Source organism: Paroedura picta, chromosome 3 (assembly GCF_049243985.1).
Source record: "Paroedura picta isolate Pp20150507F chromosome 3, Ppicta_v3.0, whole genome shotgun sequence".
NCBI lineage: Eukaryota > Metazoa > Chordata > Lepidosauria > Squamata > Gekkonidae > Paroedura > Paroedura picta.
Genome location: NC_135371.1, coordinates 56,990,417 through 57,012,865, shown reverse-complemented (window position 1 = coordinate 57,012,865; position 22,449 = coordinate 56,990,417). Strand labels below are relative to the sequence as shown.

At 44.6% G+C, this 22,449-nt stretch overlaps 1 long non-coding RNA gene across 1 annotated transcript; it reads left to right on the top strand.

Moving 5' to 3' along the window:
• The first annotated feature begins 1,041 nt into the window (after positions 1-1,041).
• LOC143831118 (uncharacterized) lies at positions 1,042-22,085 on the top strand. Its single transcript, XR_013228729.1, has 3 exons — positions 1,042-1,409; positions 1,965-2,089; positions 21,295-22,085. It is a non-coding gene; the product is annotated as an uncharacterized LOC143831118 (long non-coding RNA).
• Positions 22,086-22,449: the final 364 nt, after the last annotated feature.

Here is a 22,449-nt window from a genome sequence, read left to right as displayed (position 1 = left end):
GAGGACGCAGTTTAAGAGGACCAGTGGGAGGCTTAAAAATGAGTAAAAAGGAGATTGTGATTTTAAAAAAAACACCCAATTAAACCAATAGGCAAAAATATCTAATGTCACATTTGCATTTCCAAGGACCACAGCATGAGGGCCACTGTTTATTTTCTTTCTCTCTGGGCATGCCAGGGATGAATCTCTACTCCTATTTACTGACCTGCTTATTTACAGGTCTTTTGTTGTTGTTTTTACCAGATTGCTTCCTCATCTCCACAGGCTGATGTGATGCTCCTTGGCCTCTCCTTCCATGCTGACCTTTCAGACAAGCATTGTCTTCAGCATGGGAGGGAAATCTGGCTCTCCTCTTGAGTCTTCCCCTGAACTTCTCCCTCCCTCCTCCTGGTCACCCTCTTTCTGGCTGCTTCCTGCCACTGCCATTTCCCTCCACTTGCTTGTTCTGGGACTGTGCTTGAGCTGTCCCAAGTCTTGCACACTTGGAGCACGCTTTGCCCCCAAAATGTGGCATTTCTTCTGGCCTGGCTGACTGAAGCACCAAGCCAATGCCTGGCCCAAGTGAGGCCACACTTTGCTCCAGTCATGCCCATGTGCACAGCAAATGGCAAGGTGCAATGCTGCATGCAAGTGTACCCTATGCAGACAGAAATGCTAATACTTACATTGGTACTAACTTTCACACCACAAAACCTGGGAGTAGGCCCTTAACAGTACTTGCTACCAGGAGCCTGGTATACACCTCATCTCTGCTGTGCCATTGTACCCGAAGGGTCTAGGGAATGCTGTTGTAGATACACCTTTCTTAATCTGGATGTGTACTGATGGACATTCTGCATATGTGCCTTTTTATTTGCAGTACTAGGCAGATATAGGAATAAATGTCATTTATATTGAATTACTTTATCAGGGAAGGTCAAGCCTGGTTTCAGGACTCATGGGGCCTGTGGCATCACAGCCAGTTAAAGATTCACAGGGCCTTAGCAGAGCACAACTGGTGCTGTTATGTGTGCTGCACAAGTTACTATGGGGTTCCTCACTCAGAGATAGTTGATTGAAGCAACTGCTAGAACTATCCAGCACAAATTGGTCCAACCTTTATAAAAAGCTGATATATGGCCTAAGACATGGTGAGGGGTTTGGAGACCAAGACGTAAGAGGAAAGGTTGGGGGAGCTTGGTCTGTTTAGCCTGGAGAGAAGGTGACTAAGAGGTCATATGATATCCCTCTTCTTCAAGAACTTGAAAGGCTGTCATGTAGAGGATGGAGCAGAGTTGTTTTCTGTTTCCCCAGAGGGTCAGACCAGTACCAATGGGTTGAAATTAATTCAAAAGAATTTTAGGCTAAACATCCAGAAGTTCCTGACAGTTAGAGCGGTTCGTCAGTGCAACAGGCTTCCTTGGGAAATGGTGAGTTCTCCTTTTTTGGAAGTTTTTAAGCAGAAGCTTGATAGCCATCTGATAGAAATGTTGATTCCGTGAACTTAAGCAGATTATAAGTGGGTGGGCAGAGAGGGATATGCCAGTGTTTGTCTCTTGTGGCCCTTTCTTGCATACCCAGGGAAATGCCGATTGCCACTTTGGGGTCAGGAGAAAAATTTCTTCCAGGCCAGACTGACCAGGAATTCTGGTTTTGGGGGGGGGACATCATCTGGGCATGAAATTGGGGTCACTGTGGACATGAATTTCCCGCATTCTGCAGGGGCTGGACTAGATGACCTTGGAGGAATCTCTGATCCTATGACCTTGAGAAGCCCCTGCCAGCTGCAGTAGACGTGTTTGGCCAGATGGCCCAGTGTTCTGACTTGGCATAAAGTGGCTTGGTATGTTTATGTAATAAAGCAGCTCATTATGAAATATACTACACACCTAGCATCAAATTTGATAGTCAGACAGTCATAGACATGCACCAATGTGTAGCTTACTCACAGAGTATTTTTTATTTGACTCCTAAATGTTTACAAGGCACAGATCTGGCAGTTCTGTTGAAAGTGAGGAAGAAAAACTTCCAATCCTGTTGAAATCTGGTTATGAGGAGAGCCTGTGCTGCTCATTTCAAGAGCAGCGGTGGAACTACTGAAAGCGAGGTGGTACGTAAATGATCATTCTGTGGAGAACTTGCTAAAGTGCTTTTCATGGAAATCCTCCCTCCAGTTAGAAACTTTTCAGGATCACTTAAAAAAAAAAAAAAAGCAGAGTTAAAGCCTAATCCCGTCTACTGCCTGATCAAACATTAACCTGCCATTCTAAAAGTGGGAAGCAGAAGCGCTTGCCAAGGCAAGCTGGTTAGTGCAGGTCCCATGAATCATTCAACCAGCTCAGAGGCTCGTTATCCAAAGAAAGCCCTGGGCAGACTGACACAGAGAAGGGCGGTGGGGATATAAAAAGAAGGGGGAGAGGGAATGTGACTCATTTCTTGAGCAACTAACTTCAGGTTATGGAAACGGTTGTCAGGGAGGGCAGTAGTAAGCCATCTTAGTTTGACTGGAGCGGGAAGAGCACTGATGTTGTTGCAACGTGGCATGTGTGCACAAACACACAGGAAGGAGAGGTCCAGGTGCTAGTCTAATGGGCATATGTCTTGTTTAATATCTGAACTCCCCATCCCTGAATATGCAAGAAGGAAATGAGTTAATTAGTATGGGGCCAGCATTTCCAAATTGAATTCCAATGGAAGTTCAGCGGCCACCTGCCACTGATGCCAAGACAGACTTCAAAACGTAGCTTTGATATATTCAGAGGCAACGTTGGTAGGCATCACAATATACTGTATGCATCGTGGTTGCTTCCTTAGACGGTTTGAACTGATAAGTGCTGAAAATGCTAGCATTCCAGAATCCAGAGCAATAAAGCAAGGAATTCACGTGAATGAAATGGAAAGGCATGCAAAGGTTTACTTTTCTCCCGAGAAAGAGGGAATCAAACTTATTTCTCATTTCCCCTGTAATTTAATGTCACAAATTCTGGAAGCATTTCAAAGTGGCCATGCTCTAGCTTTGAAGCAATGTTTTCAAATAATTCTGGATAGATGTTTAACCTCATGGCATATACCAAACTACCCTGGAGTGTTCTTTTTTGAACGGATGAGAAATTAATTAAATTTTAAAAGATACTGCTGTTTATAAAAGACTAGTAGTAGAGCCCGCTGAAACCAAAATTCAGCGGGCGCTAGGGGCCTGGGGAGCTTTTTTCTCCTCCCACCCGATCTGGAAAAAAGCTCCCCAAGCCCCAGGGAAGGTGGTCCGCAGCTCTGCGAGCCGTGGATCGCCTTCCCTGGGGTCTGGAGAGCTTTTTTCCTTCCCCCCCGAACTGGAAAAAAGCTCTTCAGGCCCCGGGGAAGGCGATCCACAGATCGCGGAGCCGTGTATCGCCTTCCCTGGGACTTGGGGAGCTTTTTCCTTCCCCCCCCCCCCCGATCTGGAAAAAAGCTCCCGAAGCCCCAGGGAAGGCGATCCGCGGCTCTGCGAGCCATGGATCGCCTTCCCTGGGGCCTGGAGAGATTTTTTCCTTCCCCCCTGAACTGGAAAAAAGCTCTTCAGGCCCCGGGGAAGGCGATCCACGGATCGCGGAGCCGTGGATCGTCTTCCCTGGGGCTTGGGGAGCTTTTTTCCTTCCGCCCGATCTTCAAAACGGTCCCCAGGCCCCGGGGAAGGTGCTGGGCAGCTCAGCGAGCCGGCCAGCAGCCTCCCCGGGGTCTGGGGAGCCTTTGTCGGTTAGAAGGCGGGGGCCAGAGAGCATACCTTCGCTCTCGGCAGCCAGCAGAGCAATGGCCGCTGGAGCGAAGATAAGCTCTGGTGGGGGGTAGGGCGGGTTGGGAGGCGCTTCGCGCCTCCCAATTGGTTGTAGTCTGGGAAAACAGCCAATCAGCAGCCGCGGTGTGCGCGGCTGCTGATTGGCAGTTTGGGGCTGGACTGACAAGCAGAGGGCCCAATCGGGAGGCGCTTTGCGCCTCCCAATTGGGCCCTCTGCTTGTCAGTCCAGGGGAAGGGGCCTATCGGCACCCTTCCTCATCCCGGACAGGGCCTGCCCTCGGAGCCCTTACTGTTTTATTTCTTCCGCTCTGCCATGAGCAGTTAAAGATATAACAGTTGTTATTGAAAGATAATACATTGCATATCACAGAGCTACTATTTATTAAAAGCATTGTGCAGCTATTTTATAATACAAAAAAGAAAAATAAACAAATCTTTCTCCAGAAGAAAAAATAAGAGAGAAGAAAAGACCCACAATATTACATCCTCATAATATCATTCCACATACTGCATTCTACACGTTTTCCAACATATAAATTTACAGTTTACAATTTATTATTCAGTTATTTCTTTCCATCTCATTTTACTGATCAATACAGTCTAAGATTGGACTTCATGTTCTATTGTGCATCAGATATTTGAGTTTTGCCATTGCCACATAGAGTAATGTCAAATTAAAGAAGGAATTCAAAATTATTTATGGGTTAGGAGAACTAATCAGAAGTAAGATAGGAAACATATTACCAGAGACAGTTTTATTATTATTATTATTATTATTATTATTATTATTATTATTATTATTATTATTATTATTATTATTATTATTATTATTATTATTATTATTTTATTTATATCCCGCCTCCCCCCGAAGGCTCGAGGCGGCTTACATAACCCCATCCCCTAAAAACCACAAGATAATAAGTTCCAATAAATTTACAATAGTTGGTAACCAATTGGTCACAGTGGCAACAATGATGGCTTAGTCTTACTCATTTAGTCTCTGCATCCTCAACTACGGGAGAGGGGTTGACACTCTCTACCACCAGTTTGTGAGGGGGGGGCTGGTCTTCCTTACCGCCTGGCCTCAACTATAAGCCTGGCGGAAGAGCTCCGCCTTACAGGCCCTGCGGAATGCTGGTAATTCCCACAGGGTCCTCAGCTCTTCTGGGAGCCCATTCCACCAGGTTGGGGCCAGGACCGAGAAGGCCCTGGCCCTGGTCGAGGCCAGGCGAGCTTCCTTGGGGCCGGGAACGACCAATAGGTTAGCCCCCGCAGAGCGTAAAGCCCTGTAGGGGATATAGGGTGAAAGGCGGTCCCTCACGCAGTAATGGGCTTAAACTTCAAGTACAACCATATAAGCTAGATATCAGGGGGGGAAATTTCACAGTCAGAGTAGTTCAGCAGTGGAATAGGCTGCCTAAGGAGGTGGTGAGCTCCCCCTAACTGGCAGTCTTCAAGCAAAGGTTGGATACACACTTTTCTTGGATGCTTTAGGATGCTTAGGGCTGATCCTGCGTCGAGCAGGGGGTTGGACTAGATGGCCTGTATGGCCCCTTCCAACTCTATGATTCTATGATTCTATATATGCCGGGCCTAAACCACGGATGGCCTTGAAGGTCAAAACCAAAACCTTGAACCTGATCCGGAAGGCAACCGGTAACCAGTGCAGCTGCCTCAGAACTGGCTGGATGTGAGCCCTCCACGGTGTAGCTGTGAGGACTCTAGCAGCCGCATTTTGGATGAGTTGCAGTTTCCGGATCAAGCCCAGAAGCAGGCCAGTGTAGAGCGAGTTACAGATATCTAGTCTGGAGGTGACCGTCGCATGGCCAGGTTTTCGGAGGACAGATAGAGCGCTAGTAGCCGAGCCTGGCAAAGATAGAAAAATGCCCGGCTAGAAATGCTAAAGACATGGCTTAAATGCAGAGAAAGACTAAGTCCATCAACTTCACCACTGGCCTCTTTAATACATGCTCATGATTTACCTTCAAGAAAGAAAATTGATAATGTATGAGAGTATGGTGAATGAGCATGAAAAGATAAACGAATGGCAAACTTTTAAGGAACAAGGAAAAATATACCATGACAAATTTATCATCAACCAGTTTCAAAACTGAAAGAACAATTTATAAAGGATCGTGGTCAGTTAAGAGAAAAACTTCTTATGAAAAATTAGGGCTGGGAAGCTAACATTTCTCATTCCCCCTGTAACATAATGTCACTTAATATCTAGGAGCACTTCAAAGTGGCAATGCTCTAGCTTCAGAAGAAACTGGAATCCACTGTTGATGAGAAGGAAAGAAATATCTGAGTTATAAACTGTACATTGTAAATTTATATGTTGAAAAACATTTAGAATATTATGAGCATGTAATATTATGGGTCTTTTCTTCCCTTTTCTTTTTCCTAATATTTGTCTTCTAGAAAAATATTTTTTTTTCTTTTTTGTATTATAAAATATCAGCTCAATACTTTTACGAAACAGTAGTTCGGTAATATATAGTATACTGCAGTATGATTGTGAGACAGAACAAGTTAAAGATTGTATGATTCAATGGGCTCAGAATTTTGGAGAAAATATAAACATGAATCAATGGGAAGCATTATGAATACCATATATACTCGCGTATAAGAGGAGTTTTTCAGCATGTTTTTAAAGCTGAAAAAGTCCCCTCAGCTTATAAGTGGGTGAGCGTGAGTGGAGGCACTGGAACATGGCCGAGCAGAGAAGGTGGGCGGAGACAGAGGCTGGTGGAGCCTGGGGGGTTGGGGGTGACAAGCAGGCAAGCAAGCAGGGAGGTGCCTGGCTGCTCTCGTGCTTCCCCCCTGTGGCTGTCTTCTGTCTGGGAGCGGCACGGCCTCCTCTGTGCCAGGCCACCACCAGGACCTGCAGTGGGCCACTAGGTGCAGCACTGCCAGGCCACCGGGCTGGGGAGAGGCGTGCTGCCGCCACCTTTCCCCAAGCCATCAGGGGCTGCATCATCACCAGGAAAGGGGAAGGAGTGGCTCACAGTGTCTGGGGCAGCGGGGAGTGGGTTGGGGTGCCATAGGGGCAGCAGAGCAGAGCTGGGAAGAAAGTAGAGGGAGGCCAGGTGGAAGGCCCCCCCCCACGGATTGCCCTTGGCCGGCTCTGGAGTCCCCTGCATCCCCATGTCCTGCACTGGACCCCCTCCCATCTGTGGAGGAGAGCTCATGCAGGGGGGAGGGGAGGGAGATGAATGAGGCTGCTGCAGCACTACTTCATAAGAAGTGTCACTGAGGCTGGGGAGAGAAGCGCTTGGAAGGCGGAACTTTCTGCCTGCATTCCTTGCAAATCCCAGAAAGAGCTTCCCTTTGAGGGAGGCAAAGGGGATGTGCCCATGGTGAACCAAAGCTGCAGCCCCACAGTCAACAAGAAGACAGGAAGCCAATCACCTTTCTCCCTCTTTTAAAGGGTCTGTGAGCTAATTTTTAAAATAAAAATGACTTCTGAATTTAAACGCATATGCATCTATTCATATGCGTTTATTCATAGGGCTCCTTTTACTGCAAGTCCTCTTGTAATCTGGAGCTTTGAAGCTTAAAATTGGGGGGGGGGGTAATTTTTTTTTTTTTGGTGGGGAAGAGGCATGTTTTATGGGGAAACTGGTGGGAAAATTTATTTTGTGCTCTGCCTGGGTGATTATGTGTCTATTTATTGCTCCAGGCAGGGTCTTTTTTTTTAAAGAACGCCCCGTTCCGGGTTAAGCGAGAGAGGGAGGCAGGCTCAAGAGCAGGCATTAGAGCTGGAAATCATGTTACTTCAGCCACTTTGGTAATGCGTCTTGTGCAAGTGTCTTGCTGGCTGCTCTCATCCTGCTAGTGCTACATAGCAGGAGTAATTCCCCTGCAAGCGCTTTAAAATGGAGGATGTAGCAGCCGGTTTGCAGATGTAACACTGGTTGTTTACGACCTCATGCAAAACACTGAAAATATGGCATTTGCAAAGGGTAAGACTCTCACTTGCAAAGGGTAAGACTCTCACTGCAGAATGGCTCTCTCTTTCTCTCTCACACATACACACACAACAACAATGGATCACACTAACAGTGCAACTCTAAGCAGTTACAGCTGTTAGAACAAACAGTGAAATCTTTATCAGGTGGATTTATCATCATCATAGACAAGACTGAAAGCCTCTTTATTACTTTTTTTCCTTTGTTCTTCCTTTACTTCTATGGATTGTGTTTTAAATTTTTTAATAAAATATTACTGGGGGAAAAGAAGGAGCACTGAAATCTGGATAAAGCAAAAACAAAGTCAAGTTTATTATAGAGGATAATACAAATATCGGGGCTGGGGAATTAGTAGTTCTCATGAGTCAGATAATACCAAGCATTCAGTATCAAGTTCCTACTAAAGAGCAAGCCCATACATTCTGAACAAGTTACTCCATTCAAGAGGTGAGACAATAGGGGAGAAAATAGAAGGGACAGTGTAAAAGCAAGATTACAGCAAACAGTCCTGAAGTATAGTAAGGTCCAATATGGGGGTGGCTTGGCAGCATATAATCAACTAGAAGAGCGATCACTAAAGTAATCAGAAGTATGACCTCAAAATCAATGATAGATAAAAGCCAGACATACAGACAGGCAGACAGGCAGAAAGACAGAGATAGATGATAGATAAAAGATGATTGGCAGCGTGCATGTAAGAGGCGGGGGTTGGAAGCACCTGTTTAAGGCACTGCTTGCCTCCTTCCCGCCTCTTTGCTGGCCGTGCTGGGCAAGCTACCCACCCACCCTCCCCTTTTTTGATTGTTATGTTTGTTATTTCATATTTGTCACAGCGGATATTGGCACAAGAGAATGAGCCTGTTAAGGGGAGCTGGTGTGCGATCGGCCTCCCCGCGGTGATTGGGGCCTCCTTAAGGGGGTGGTGGTGACGAGCAGCAAGCAGACCCTGCGGGGTAGGCTTGGGTAGCTTGTTCATGACCAGAGGGCTCGGGAGGTAACCAAGGAGGTTTGCACCCTTTGGCCCTCCATCTCCGGTCCTCTCCCATAAATATGCTGATCCACATGGGAGGCCCGTATTCCCAGTGGGGAAATTGATGGGCTCCTTGTGGGCTGGCATGCGTGTACCACAGTCAGCAGACTGCGTAGGCCAGGTTCATTCCTTGTTGCCCCCAACCCTCTGCTTTGGGTGTTGAATAAAGCTGTGGCCATTTAAATGCCAATAAAACTGGAGTTGCGTATTCTTTCTCCAAACTCGCCTCTTGCCTGCCAACATCTTGCCATGTATATAAAAAGTATCAGACACCTCATCTGTTAAAGGTTTGCCCCCTTCTTTATGCTAAGGTCCAACATATTTTTAATCTATTGTACCACTATTGTACCACTGGGGGTGGGATTGATGTTTTAAATGTACACCTTTAAAAAAGTAAAATATATATCAAACCAACATTTGCAGCACTTAGAGAACTGAGGCACCTACAAAGCAATTAGTATAGTGTTGTTATTATTATTGTTGTTGTTGTTGTTGTTATTATTATTATTAGTAGTAGTAATATTTATTTAGAAGAAGAGGGGTTTTTTTAGATCCCACTTTTCAGTGCCCAAAGGAGTCTCAAAGCAGCTTACAATCACCTTCCCTTCCTCTCCTCACACAGTCACCCTGTGAGGTAGGTGGGGTTGAAAGAGCTCTGGCAGAACCGCTCTGTGAGAACAGCAGTCACCCAGCTGGCTGCACATGGGGGAGTCAGGAATCAAACTCAGCTCTCCAGATTAGAAGCTGCCGCTCTTAACTACTACACCCAGCTGGCTTTCTTATTACTTGCCCTCTCTCAGATGACTCAGGCTGGTTTACAACATTTGAATTTACATAAGTAGCATAAAATCAATATAAAATGTCATTATTCTAATTAATTAAAACCATTAAAGCTATTACAAAAATATTGCCCAATAGATATGATTATGAACCCTAGAGAAATTTAAAGCAACTCATTGCAGAAAATAGAATATTTGGGGAGGGGAGAGGTGTTTCATAGTTGAAGTAAGGATCTGGATTTGGGCCTGTGGTTTGGAAGCAGTAGTTTAGTGGATACTGAGAGTTGAGAAGTCCTTGAACTTCACCCCAACCATGCATTCCTGAGGAGTTCATAGGTAAGGAGGATGTTGGCAATAAATGTTTGTCTCATTAGCATTGTTTTCTGACTGAGATTATGTATGTAAAGCACTTGACTTACTGTTTACTAGCATAATATAGACTTTTAGCAGTGCCAGAATGACATTCTCCAGATCTTCTTTCTGCCCCACTGCCTGACCTCTCAGCTCCATTGCAGTTTCATGACTGTTTTAATGGCTTTGTACCACCACTGTATCTCTGGAAAAAAATCAAACACTTAAGCATCTTAGTTGTAGAAAAGTACTATGGGTGAAATAAGATCTAGAGAGTTCTCACATCAGGGGAATTGTTCAGGGGAATTACAATATAGGGAAGTCTACATCTCTTTTGCCTGTTTCAGCATTTCTTTCTTACTCTTGCATGGAAACAAGGAGGAGTACCTGAAAAGGTCCCAGAGCAGTAGCCACAGGCCTTACCAAGTGCAGTTCCTCCCAAGGCCCCCAGAATGGGAGGAATTAATGGAGCTGAGTTCCTGTCCTGAGCTATGTGACAATATGCATAGTTCTTCTATCAGATCTTCCTTGTGTAAGTACAGTCCTGCTCATATGTTACAGTGAACCCATACATCTTGCATGTACATGTTTACATCTGTTTGTAAGAGAGAGCCAACATCCATTCACTTTACAAATTAAACTGGTTACCAGTAGCTTCATAAATGTGGAATTTAAATTGCACATTCAACTATACACATGTTGAATGTAACATGAGAACTACTCAACAGAAATGATGAAACAGACCAGTGGCCTGCAGGTCCTGTTCCATCATACCCTTTGAGAATCCCCCCTCCCCCATTTGTAGTTCACCCACTGTTACCACCTGGCCTGTACAGAAATTATCCATCAGCGCTCTTAAATCCAAAAGGGATCCAAAAGAACATTCAGAGAACAGCTGCCACCATAAAATATTATAAATAGCAGCCGCGACTGAGCGCAGCCGCCGTTGACGCGGCGGTGGCGCCCAGAAGCGGCGTGGACCCTGGCCGCGTCGGCGGGCCGCGCCGCGCCGCGCCGGGGAGAGGGGCGGGGCCACAGGCCTTAAAAGGCCGGCGAGCACGTGGCCCGCCCTCTTTCTTCTCCGACCTCGGCCCGAACAGCTACTCACCCAGCCCTCCCCAGTTCGTTCGTTACCGTTTTCGTCGCAGTCGTCAGGTCATGCAGGTAAGGAGCCCGTTGGCAGGGAGCCCGTCTGCGTACGGGACTCCCTGGAGTAGGGGGTCTCATTAAGGAGACTGGCCGTAACCGGGCGCGGCCTACCCGGCTGGGAGGCCAGGGGCCCGGGGCCAAGCGAAGGGACAGGGCCCCATGGAGGCGGACGCCCGTGGGGTCCTCGTGGGTCGCTTCCCAGGGATCCCGCGGCGGAAGGCATCCCATCCTCCCGGCTGGGAGTGAGGCGAGGAGCTGGAACGCCGCGGGTATGGGTGGTCAGCCGGCCGGCTGACAAGGCAGGGGCTCCTATTACCTAGCATGCGGGCCAACCCTCCGGCGGGAGGGGTTTTGGGTCAATAAACGGCTGCGGCCAATTTGTTGCCAAATCTGGGTCCGCGTCGTTACTGGGATAGTCGCCACCTGCTAGTCAAAACATTTATTTAAAAGGAAATACACACATACTCTCCGCAACAGATTGAGAAAGGGATCCAAAAGAAAAGTTGAAACATTCAGTTCCTGTGTCCCTCACTCTATATATGACCTACAGGTATTCTGCATGGAGCCAAATAAAACAGTTTAAAAAACAACCAGTTTAGACCGCTTTATTATATTACAATCGTTGTTCTGCATTGAATATAGCCTGTTGAAAAACTACATTTCATTGCTCTCTGCATGAAACAATTCATAGCCCTGCCCCCTGTAGTTTTGCCAACTCTGCTTTGTTATCTAATGCAGTCACTAATCTGCATAACTAAAGAGTTTCTCTGCATAGCTAATAGTCAGTCAGGAGAGAAATGAATCGGTGAAAAGCATCTTTCAGAAACAACGCTTAAAAGACGCTTAAAGCACCAAAGAGGCAATTAACCATGCAGAGAAAAATCAGTTTTGGGGAGTAAATTAACTCTTCTGTGCAGAGATCAGAAAAACAACTGAGTATTTTGTGAGTTTTCATCAGCTTATCCATCATGCAGAAGAGGCCCTAGTTGGTGTTATTCCAAGACAGATTCCTTAAGTTACAGTGGTTCTAAAAGGTTCTGATTACTTTAGAGTCTCCTACAGGGCAGTGCCGTCAGTCTCCCACAGGACCAGGTTTGTCTTCAACAGGAGCCCAGGTGAGCGCTCCTCTACCTGGTTGGAATCAACAAAAAGAAGGCCTCCTCTCTGGGTCATGGAGTTTTCTGTTTGTCCACCCTCTGTCTGTCAAAGAAACATTTCCTAAGGTTTCCAGGAAGTGACTTTCTAGCATCTCAAGTCTTCCAAATCTTTGCTCCCTGCTAGGTGCTGGCTTTTTAGCAGAAGGCATGAGCTGCATTGTCTCTGGTCAGGCCTTCCTTTTGCATTTCTAAAGCCTGGTTGGATGAGGCTGGAGAGTAACTGACTTCTCCCCTCCTGCTTGTTGTCTGTCAAGAAGGAAATTATTAAAAAGTTCAAGGTCCAAACCTCCCAAATAAAACACATTGTCCTACAAGGTGTATGAAGAAGAATCCAGTGTATACAATATATGGATTGTATGTGCATTCCTGTAAACTGTGGACAAGGCTTAAGACTGACAGTAGGCTGCGGGGCATGATTTTCCTTTCTGGAGTTTTCACAATTGGGCAACATCTCCAAAGAGAGAGGCAAATAGCATTGTGCCAGTGCCCTTCAGTACTGTGAGACTGTTGTTCACACGACACAGGGTATCACCAACAACAGTCCACCAATACACAGGAAACCCACTTTTAAAGTACCCTTTCTCTAAGCTCTGAGATCTTTTTATTTTGCATGTGTGAATCATCCTAAATTAGCATAATAGTTAATGTAGCAAAACTCAGCCTCTGATCATGAATATAGCTCCAGAATAAATGAATCATCTGTGTCATCTTCTGTTCCTAAACTGGAGGCCTCGGTCTGTATAAGTTAACATGGCTCTAGAAATGTAGAAAATGGTGCCCCAGTGCACACCAGCTCTACATCTGCTTTTAGTCATAAGAGGGTCTAATGATTTTTTTTGTGGCTTGGTGTGTGGCCAGACTTAATTTTACAGTCTTCTATTGAAATAAGTGACTTCAAAGATTGGCCCCTGTTTTATGCACTTATGTATCTCACATGATGCATTTGTAGTATGTACTGTGATGTTTCAGCCTTTGATGAATCTGGAGCCTTGCGGGTAGTTTTTGATTACTTAAACGAGAAGGGGGCCCCAGAAAATTGGAGCCCCTTCTGCCTTGATTGCCTTTACTTCCGCTGCTCCTGCTGCTAGCATCTGCCGTGCCATTGGTCCTGTTTTGAGGCTTCGCTGGGACAATTTTTTAATGTATTTCAGAGGAGAATTTATTTATAATTACTTAAAGAAAGTTCTAGACTGAAACCTTCTCCTAATGGGTCCACTGAAATGGTTTTACAGTGCAGATGAATTTCATAGTAGAATCAACATTTTAATTAGTGTATTAATTAACATTTTCTGTGGTGCAACAAAGGGCTAAACTCGAAGTGATGCTGGGAGAGCCATGAGTAGACTCTCACAACAGCAACTAGAATTGTATACCCAACTGGAGTACCCAATCAAAAAGTAGCCATTTTGGTTTAAGCATATCTGAACAAAAGCACACATTCCCAGAATTTCAGGAATCTTTCAGATTTCAGGGAGTAGAAGGAACTGAGAAAGTTGCCTGGGGCAAACTGCTGTTAGGCAGCATCTTGTACCTCTGTTTAGTGATTAAAGAGCAGCAGCTTCTTATCTGGAGAACTGAGTCTGATTCTCCTCTCCTCCACATGCTGCCAGCTGAGTGACCTTGAGCCAGTCACAGTTTCTCTTAGAGCTCTCTCAGCCTCACCTACCTCACAGAGTGTCTGTTGTGGGGAGAGGAAGGATAGGCAAGTGCAAGCCACTTTGAGACTCTTTTGGGTAGTAAAGGCAAGATACCAAAAAAAAAGCTCTTCTTTAAATTTTAAAGAGACAAGGTCTGATTAACAACTGATAGTAGGTCTATCCTCCATAGCCCTTTAATTTCAAGTAGAAAAGATAAGCCAAGTTCCCCTCCCCCACAGCCTTTTAATGTTTTAAAACTGGAAAGGGAAGAAATGCAGGGCTTTCCCTGTTGGCTGGCATCAGCCATTGGCAGATTTCTGGAGCAGTAGAACCCATGGAGACCTTGAGACTGGTTGCCTGCCCCCTGGCCATCGCTCAGCCTGTACTGTCAGTGGGCAAACGGCAGCTGGCATGGTAAGCCATGCCTTCCTTCAGTTTTAAAACTTTAACGAGCCGTGGGGGAAGGATTCCATTTTTAATTTCAGGTTAGGAATTTTCTACAGGCTGTTATTTTCAGGTGATGAAATTCCTGAATCTAAACATTGTGCTCAGAAATAATTGTTAAAATGAAAATACCCTTCCCACCCTGAAATTTTGGCATAATGAAAAGTTTGCCCTGTAGCAAATCTGAACCTGAAATGAAAATGGATTTTTTTTACAGTGCACACCTCTAACAGCAACTAAATAACCCCTGTTAAATTGGGGCTGTAGTACAGGGAGAGAACAATTACTCTCACCCTTGCTGTTTTTAACCATGAAAGAGAACCAAAGGGACAGGCAATGCAGTGTCTTTTTTCCCCTTCCAGGCTAATAAATCTGTTGGGGTAAAGATCGGTTTCAGTGTCAAAATAGCATTCTGAAGATAGTGAAAGCCCATGTCATTTTGTATCATAATTGTCAAGAACCAGGCAGAAGACACCCTAGTCAAGTCCTTGCAAAGCCAGTCCTTGAGACCACAGGGTTTGTGAAATCCAAAAGGAAGCTTTATTCTAAAGACTAGTACAAAGGCATCTAAAGGCAAAGTTTGGTGAACAAACCTCTTGGCAGAGACAAAGGATCAATAGCCCCCAAGGGGTATTTATACAGGAGAGGAGAGGGGGATGAAGGGTGCAAAGGTACACTGGTTCTCAGCAGGGCCATCTGGTCCCTGCTTTGATCTGAAACGTTACAAGTGTTGAGACTTCACAGCTTCAAGCAAGGTCATTGAGAGCAGGATGAGATAAGGTGTTCTGGCTGGTTAGACGCTTTGGTATGCAAAGGGAGGGCAGGAACCAACAGGTGATTTATGGCCTTATGACAACTGCCCAGGAGTCTCCGGGAAAACTCAGGTGAAACTCGGGGAAAACTCAGGTGAAACTCGGGTCAGGAACCGGGGTTCATGACAATAACTCCACACAGCTACTTCCATTTTTAAAACAATGGGATGTGTTGGATACATGGGTTTGAGAGAAGCCAGGACATTGGGTGTATGGACAGCTCTTTTTATGGTGATGTCTTTACAAGTACAAGCTGCTAGTGAAACCAACAACCAGACTGAACCCCCCCCCCCAGAAAAACCTGAAAAATTATATACAAAGTAGACAATGGATCACATGCATTTGGGTAGATCAAGGTTCAAACTGATTGGATCTGGCAGATGGGATCTAATGCATTGGTCAGTTACACATCTACTTGGATTCTGTCATGGACCTCAATCTCAGTCCTTTGCAGATCCACAAACACAACAGGATGATCATGGATATCTTAGCATCATGTCCAATTGAGCATTGAAATGGCTAATCAGATATATGCATATCAATACATCTGGAAAAAAATGCACTGTCCCCTTAATAGAGACCTAATGTGTGGAAATGGGAAGTTGATACTTTTCCTTGGAGATAAATACCTCCTTCATTCATACAGCACCAGGTAGATAAGATCCCATTAAGCCTCTGTTAAGGGACTGGTGCTTGGCTACCCTATCATATCCACTAATCTCAGAACATCCAGCATGGAATGTCTAAGAAGAAAAAAAGGGGGAAAAAGAAACCATAATGCTGTTGTGCTGTTTCAGAGACTGGTTGGGCCCTGATTGGGTTCCACTTCAGCCCAGTCATTGGGGCAACTTACATAAACCCAAGTATTGGACCTTTTTTCTGGGATTTCTGGGTATTAATTCCCCAGACTTTGACTGATATTCTGACTGGCTTGCTATTTCTTTTCTGGATATTGGCCTTTGGCAGAAATTGTCTTATACCTAACTCCGACATTAGGAAATTAGTCCTAAAGGCACAGTCAAGTTGCAAACCTCAGAGCTGTGACAGACACTAGCTTCACTGCCTGTAGGCTTGACTACTGGCACTGTTTTTATTTAAAGGAATCTAAAACTGAAATCAATATTCCATCAAAGCTATCAACCAATACATTGACAGTCCCTGCTAGCAATGCCCTTTCTTCATGTAGCCTACAGAATCTACTACTTCTATATCTGCTCTTACTGATAGAGCCTGTAAAAAAAAGATAGACTGAAAATTGGTGTGGACTGGCACCATTCCTGTTGCTGTTTCATTCATACACACAAAAAGATGCACATAGCAGTAGCATGAGATGGTAGTAAAGAGAAGTAGCAGCTGTATCACTGTGGGTTATTTGTAAAAAGTGGTCAGCTCACAGAATTCTAACAATCATTTCTCCTCAAAGGCATAATTGTGACTCATCTTTACCTCACACCCATATTTGTCTAAAGTTCTATCATTCTTAAGTGCAGCTCACTCATTTCAAAGGTTTTGTTTGCACTCTGCTCTTCATGGCTTTCGAAATCCTGAATCACCTTTTGCCATGCTCCTTTAAGCACGTCTGTTCATTAAAAATGACTGGGAGGAAAGGGAAGACATCATTTTTATTTTCTCTTTTGACACTCAGTCCTGATCCAAATGACAACTTAAAACAGCATTTCGAAAAATAATCTTTGATGAATCATCATTGATTCAGGTCCTTTTAAAAGACCCATTGATCATGGAACACATCAGATGGTGAACCCCAGACAAGGTGAAGCATGCAGGGAAATTCAGGGCAGGCTTCATTCCAGTTTAGCTTGCTTGAAACCTGAAGCTTTTGGGAATGCTCTGCCAATCTATCTCAGTTTATTGGGATATGAGTAGTATTTGTGGGCTTGGAACTCAGTAGAAACTCTCAACAGGATCAAGGTTGCCAGAAATATCATTGGCCAACATATAAACAGTTCACTGACTGCTGAAAGGGCTTGAAGGGATGAGCCAAAATCAGACTCTGGGAACAGTTTCAAGTGCAACATTCTGCATTCACTTGAGGTCTTTTGGAATGATTCCCTTGGATGCATACTCATGGCAATGCTACACCAGAATGGATCATTCATACACTTATTTACGGGCAATAACATGAGCCTGGTCTAGCTGAAATCCAAGATCCAGGTCATGGGGCCTGTCAGCCTTGAATGGCACATTCTGATGAAATGCTTTCATAGATTTCTGGATACTGTGATCACTGAAAAGGGCAGTTCATGGGTACAAACTTAAATGAGAATTAGACCTGGAGCAGATTGTTGGACTGCATCTGAGTGAGGAAGATTTTATGTGGCCAGTAATTTTAAAAATGCGGTTAAGCAGGAAACATGGGAACATCATAGGGCAGGAAGTCAAAGAAGGTGAAGTCAGATCTAGTAGTTTAACAGATAAGGATTGCTCCTCTCTACACCTTTCTTATCACCTCTGCCATCTGTTCAAGGTGACTCTCTTAATGGAAGCATAGCCTAGAACTACCAACTCCCTCTCTTAATTTTTTTTTTCAGGTATATTCAGCTATTCTGAATAGCTGGTGGTGCAGAGGTTTTAATGGCTACAAAGATAACTTTCAGTTCTTCTCTAGGGCTCTTTCCTACCTTTGATTTCCAGGGCAACAGGAGGGAAGGGGAAGAGGCATCTTTGAAGCCCACGGGCAAAAGCACTTTAGAGGGAGCTGTAATGTCTTGCAGCCATCATTGCAATGCTTTTACAAATGACATTGCATTGCAGGTTTGCAACTGTCAAGGTTGTTGGCTTTAAATGTAAATTCCAGTTAAGTAACTGCCTTGCTTTCCCCACCCATTTCCAAGGGTAGAAGAGGAAAGGAAGGAGTGGTGGTCATTTGGCAAATAGAATTTCAGGGTAGGGGGACATTGGCTAAAGAGCAATCATAGAAATCTACTCTTTTTAAAAATTCTTGTGTGCATGGGCAAAGGACACAAAAGCAAGGTTTTGGCTGAGATTGACTCCATTGCTGACAGAGGTTTGGAGAATGTGTGCTGGCTTAGGCTGCAGTTGCTGCCTGACTCCTGCTGCCTGAGAGACTCTGCTGGGGACTTCAGATCAGATCCTGCCTGTCCAGGGAGAAGTGAAGACTGTGATTGGTCTGACTGAGGAACAGTGTTTTAAAAAGTTTTCTTATTTTACTATTAGTTGTTCTTTGGGCTTGGTGGGTAGTAGGTTATGGGGTGGGGGAAAGGGACTCCGGCCTTCTTTTTGGTTCCCTTTGCTTTTATTTTTAGGTTTAAGTTCCTTCTAGTTTTGTGGCTTGCAGTCTCAAGGTTTTTTTTGTTACTTGCTGTTTGGGCTTGGTGGCTTGAGGGGGGGTGAGGCCAAGGAGCTTTTTTTGGTCCCCTTTGGTTCTGCACTACTACCACATTGACACTGGGTTGTGCTGCTGGGCACTATTGCACTGGAAAAGACCAAAAAAAAAAAAAAGAGGGAGAGAGAAAAAACTTAACCCAAATATTGAATTAAGAACCAGAAGTTTAAGGAAATCCAAATTTAAGGGCCCAATTATACTAACTAAGATCATGTCATCTGGCCCACTCAATTCCTAGCAAATAGATGGGGAAGAAATGGAGGTAGTGACAGATTTTATTTTCCTGGGCTCCAAGATCACTGCAGATGGGGACTGCAGCAAAGAAATTAAAAGACGCTTGCTCCTCAGGAGGAAAGCTATTACAAATCTAAACAGCATCCTAAGAAGCAGAGACATCACCCTGCCAACAAAAGTGCGTTTAGTCAAGGCTATGGTATTCCCAGTTGCAATGTATGGCTATGAAAGTTGGACCATAAGGAAGGCTGAGCATCAAAGAATTGAGGCTTTTGAACTCTGGTGCTGGAGAATGCTCTTGCGAGTCCCTTGGACTGTAAGGCGAACAAACGGGTCAGTCCTAGAGGAGACCAGCCCTGACTGCTCCTTAGAAGGCCAGATCCTGAAGATGAAACTCAAATACTTTGGCCACCTCATCAGAAGGAAGGACTCCCTGGAGAAGAGCCTAATGCTGGGAGCGATTGAGGGCAAAAGAAGAAGGAGATGGCAGAGAATGAGGTGGCTGGATGGAGTCACTGAAGCAGTCGGTGCGAGCTTAAATGGACTCCAGGGAATGGTAGAGGACAGGAAGGCCTGGAGGATCATTGTCTATGGGGTCACAATGAGTCGGACACGACTTCGCAACTAACAACAATAACAAATGCTGTATCTTGATACATAACAAGTGTGTTATCAAATATGGAAAATACATGTATTTATTATATATAAATTTAAAAGACATATAAGTTCAAATTATAGCCTCAAATCAGAATAAATTCATACAATCATATCAAACAGACCTAATGTGACTCTGACTATATACATTTCAGTCAAATGACCCTCTTCAGAGGTCAAGCACAGTAATTACACAATGGATCCAGACATTGCAATATCATATCATATACCACACCATACCATACCATATTATATTATGATGTTATGTAACATCTACAGGTGCCCCCTTGCCCATCTGGTCCATGATTTTGGTCAGTATGCTGACACCCAGCTATTTCTGTTGATAGGCAGCCATTTGTCAACATCCCCAGACTCTTTGGCCAAATTTTTGGAGGCTGTGGTGGACTGACTCAACAGGAGTGGGCTGAATTTAAATCCAACAAAGATGGCTGAGCTGGCATTATGAAGGGGATACGATGCAGTTCCGGGCACTTGACAGGGTTTGCCTAACACCCACTACCACCATCAGTATTTTTGGGGTTCAAATTTATTGAACTTCAAAAATATCAGCATATCCTGATATCCCCAAATTCCAATACTTGTATGGTATTTGGATTCAGTAAACATTTGGGAATCCCCAGTTTCTCAACAGTAAAAAAGTGTAATGGACTCAGGGGAAATTGTTTTTGAAACAAGGATACCAAATTTGCAGCTTAGCAGCTAGTGTTTCTCTTCAATAATAAATCCCAGTTTCAAAAAGATTAGACTAGGAGATCCAATTTTATTAGCCCCCCCCCACCCCCCAAGGTGCCCACCACCTCCATTGGTTTAAATAGAGGGGGGAAAGGTGTTTAAAAGGATCGCAGTGCCTTTCAATGACTTCGCCAATCCACAAGTGAACTCCAAAAGCATTTAAAGGGTTTGCAGTCCGTTTAAGCACCTTCTCCAAATGGTGAGTTAACCTGGAAGGCATTTAAAGGGACTCCAATTCCTTTAAATACCATTTAACTGTAACTATCTGGTGGTTCCAAAAATTGGGGATTTTTCTGATTTTACCATTAGCAGAAATTCAGCTCCAATATATACCCAGCTGAAAGAATAACCAGGAAAATACCAATAAGGGTTTTTTTAATATATATATATATTCAGCTTGGATTTAGTTTAATGCACATTCCTAGACTGGACTTTCAGAGGATATTTTATATAATGTTAGAATTGCTAGCTCCTGGTTGGGAAATACCTGGAGATTTTGGAGCTTGAAGGAGGCAAGGTGGGGAGAGTACTTTAATGGGGCAAAATGTCACAGAGTCCTCCTTCCAAAGCAGCCTTTTTCTCTGTCACCTGGAGATTATTTGTGATAGTGGGAGATCCTCAGCCACTATCTGGAAGCTGACAATCCTATTTAATGTACAGGATATTGATAACACTCAACCTGTCTTGACCCTTTACCATCAAACAAAAGATATTTCTGTTGCACTCTTCCTTATGTGAGGTTTCTTCCTTTTCTCTCAATGACTTGTGTTTGGATCAGAACTTTGGGTTTAGGATGCCAATTAAGACTCACTCCAGTCTCCTCACTGACATCATAATAACATTATCCCAACAGACCTCCAAAATAGTGTTCTAACTCCAAATTCAGCCAAATTCAGTAGCCAGCATAAGGATCTCCAGCCAGGCCCTTACAATTAGTATACCTTTAATGTAGCAGCTATTAGTACAGGAAAGTCATGCTGTTCGTGTTCTAATGACCAGATCTCCAGTTGGCATCAGAGGACACCCACATGGCTGCCTTGATGTTGATGAGCCAGGTTGTAGACATCTTGTTTCAAAAATTGTGCATCTCTCTGCTTGAGGGGGACATTTTCCTCTCCTTTTAAAGAGAGAATCCATTCTGTTGGTCTTTCCTCTATTTACATTTTGCTGCGAGACTTTTCATCTGTGGTCTCTTAATTATATTACAGAATCCCCATCAACATTCCTTGTGGGTCTCTTGTTTTGCTTCAGAGTCAACGCTAGGATTCCTTAAAGCAAACATCTGGGCAGATGTCAACGCTTCCTGTAACACTGACTAATGTTGTCTATGTTTTGCTGTCCAATGGTTTTGGTGAACCTGAGAGCTTCGTTTTGAGTACTGAGCCAGACAAACTGACGTCTGGGTTCTGCAAGGAGGATATTGACCTAAAGGCACAATAAAACAGACTTGTGTGGCCTCTGGAAATAACCTTCCCATCTATTTTCTTTCTCCATACAGCAAATCATTAAGGCTGCATGCTTTTTCAAGTAGAAAGACAATAAGGGCCATTTCGCACGGCTTCAAAATAGCACAATGGTTGCTAATTGGAAACGCTACTAATTTGCCATAACCCACGACGTCGTAGACAATCTGCAACAATCCTGAAACCGACCCGCAAAAAGTGCTTCGTTGTAGCGCTTTCAGGGGAATCCAGAAAAGTGGATTCACCCTCCGGATAGCGATACACTCCTGCAACCAATCTGCAACAGTAGCGCTAAAGACCTGTGCGTTACCATTGTTGCTGGTTCTTCAAAGTCCCTCCCCCTGGCTCTCTCCTCCAAACTTCCGGCGAAGCGATCGCCATTTTTTTTTCTCCGAGCGAGTGGGGATAAACGCACCAGCGAGCCTCTTTCTGTTTAGAGGCTTCCCTGGCTTCAGTCCTTCACCTTTAGTCACTAAGCACAAACCACATAAAAGCCCGTTTGCTGAAATAAAGTCCCTTTATTTTTTACACATAAATTCAGCCGAAAATCGGGCCCGTGAGAGGGGGGGGGGGATTTTTTTTTTATCACTCGAGGCAGCGTGCCAACGATCATACAATCAAACGACAGCTCACATTAGGCACCTGGATGGGTCTCTCCGTAGCAACGAATCTACCTAGATTCGTTGCTATGGGTCTGTTTTTTTTTTTTTAAACCTTTCTTAAAGGGAAAGGGGCTGTTTGGGAGCATGCTAACGGCTGCCAATTGGCTGCTTGACGGCCAGGGGCGGGACGAGCTTGGCAATAGCGCTTCCTTTCTAGCGATTTCTGCCGAGACCGGAAGCCTGTGGGAAACGCTAAAAAACGCAACTGATTCCACTACAAAGGCAGGTATGCATAACG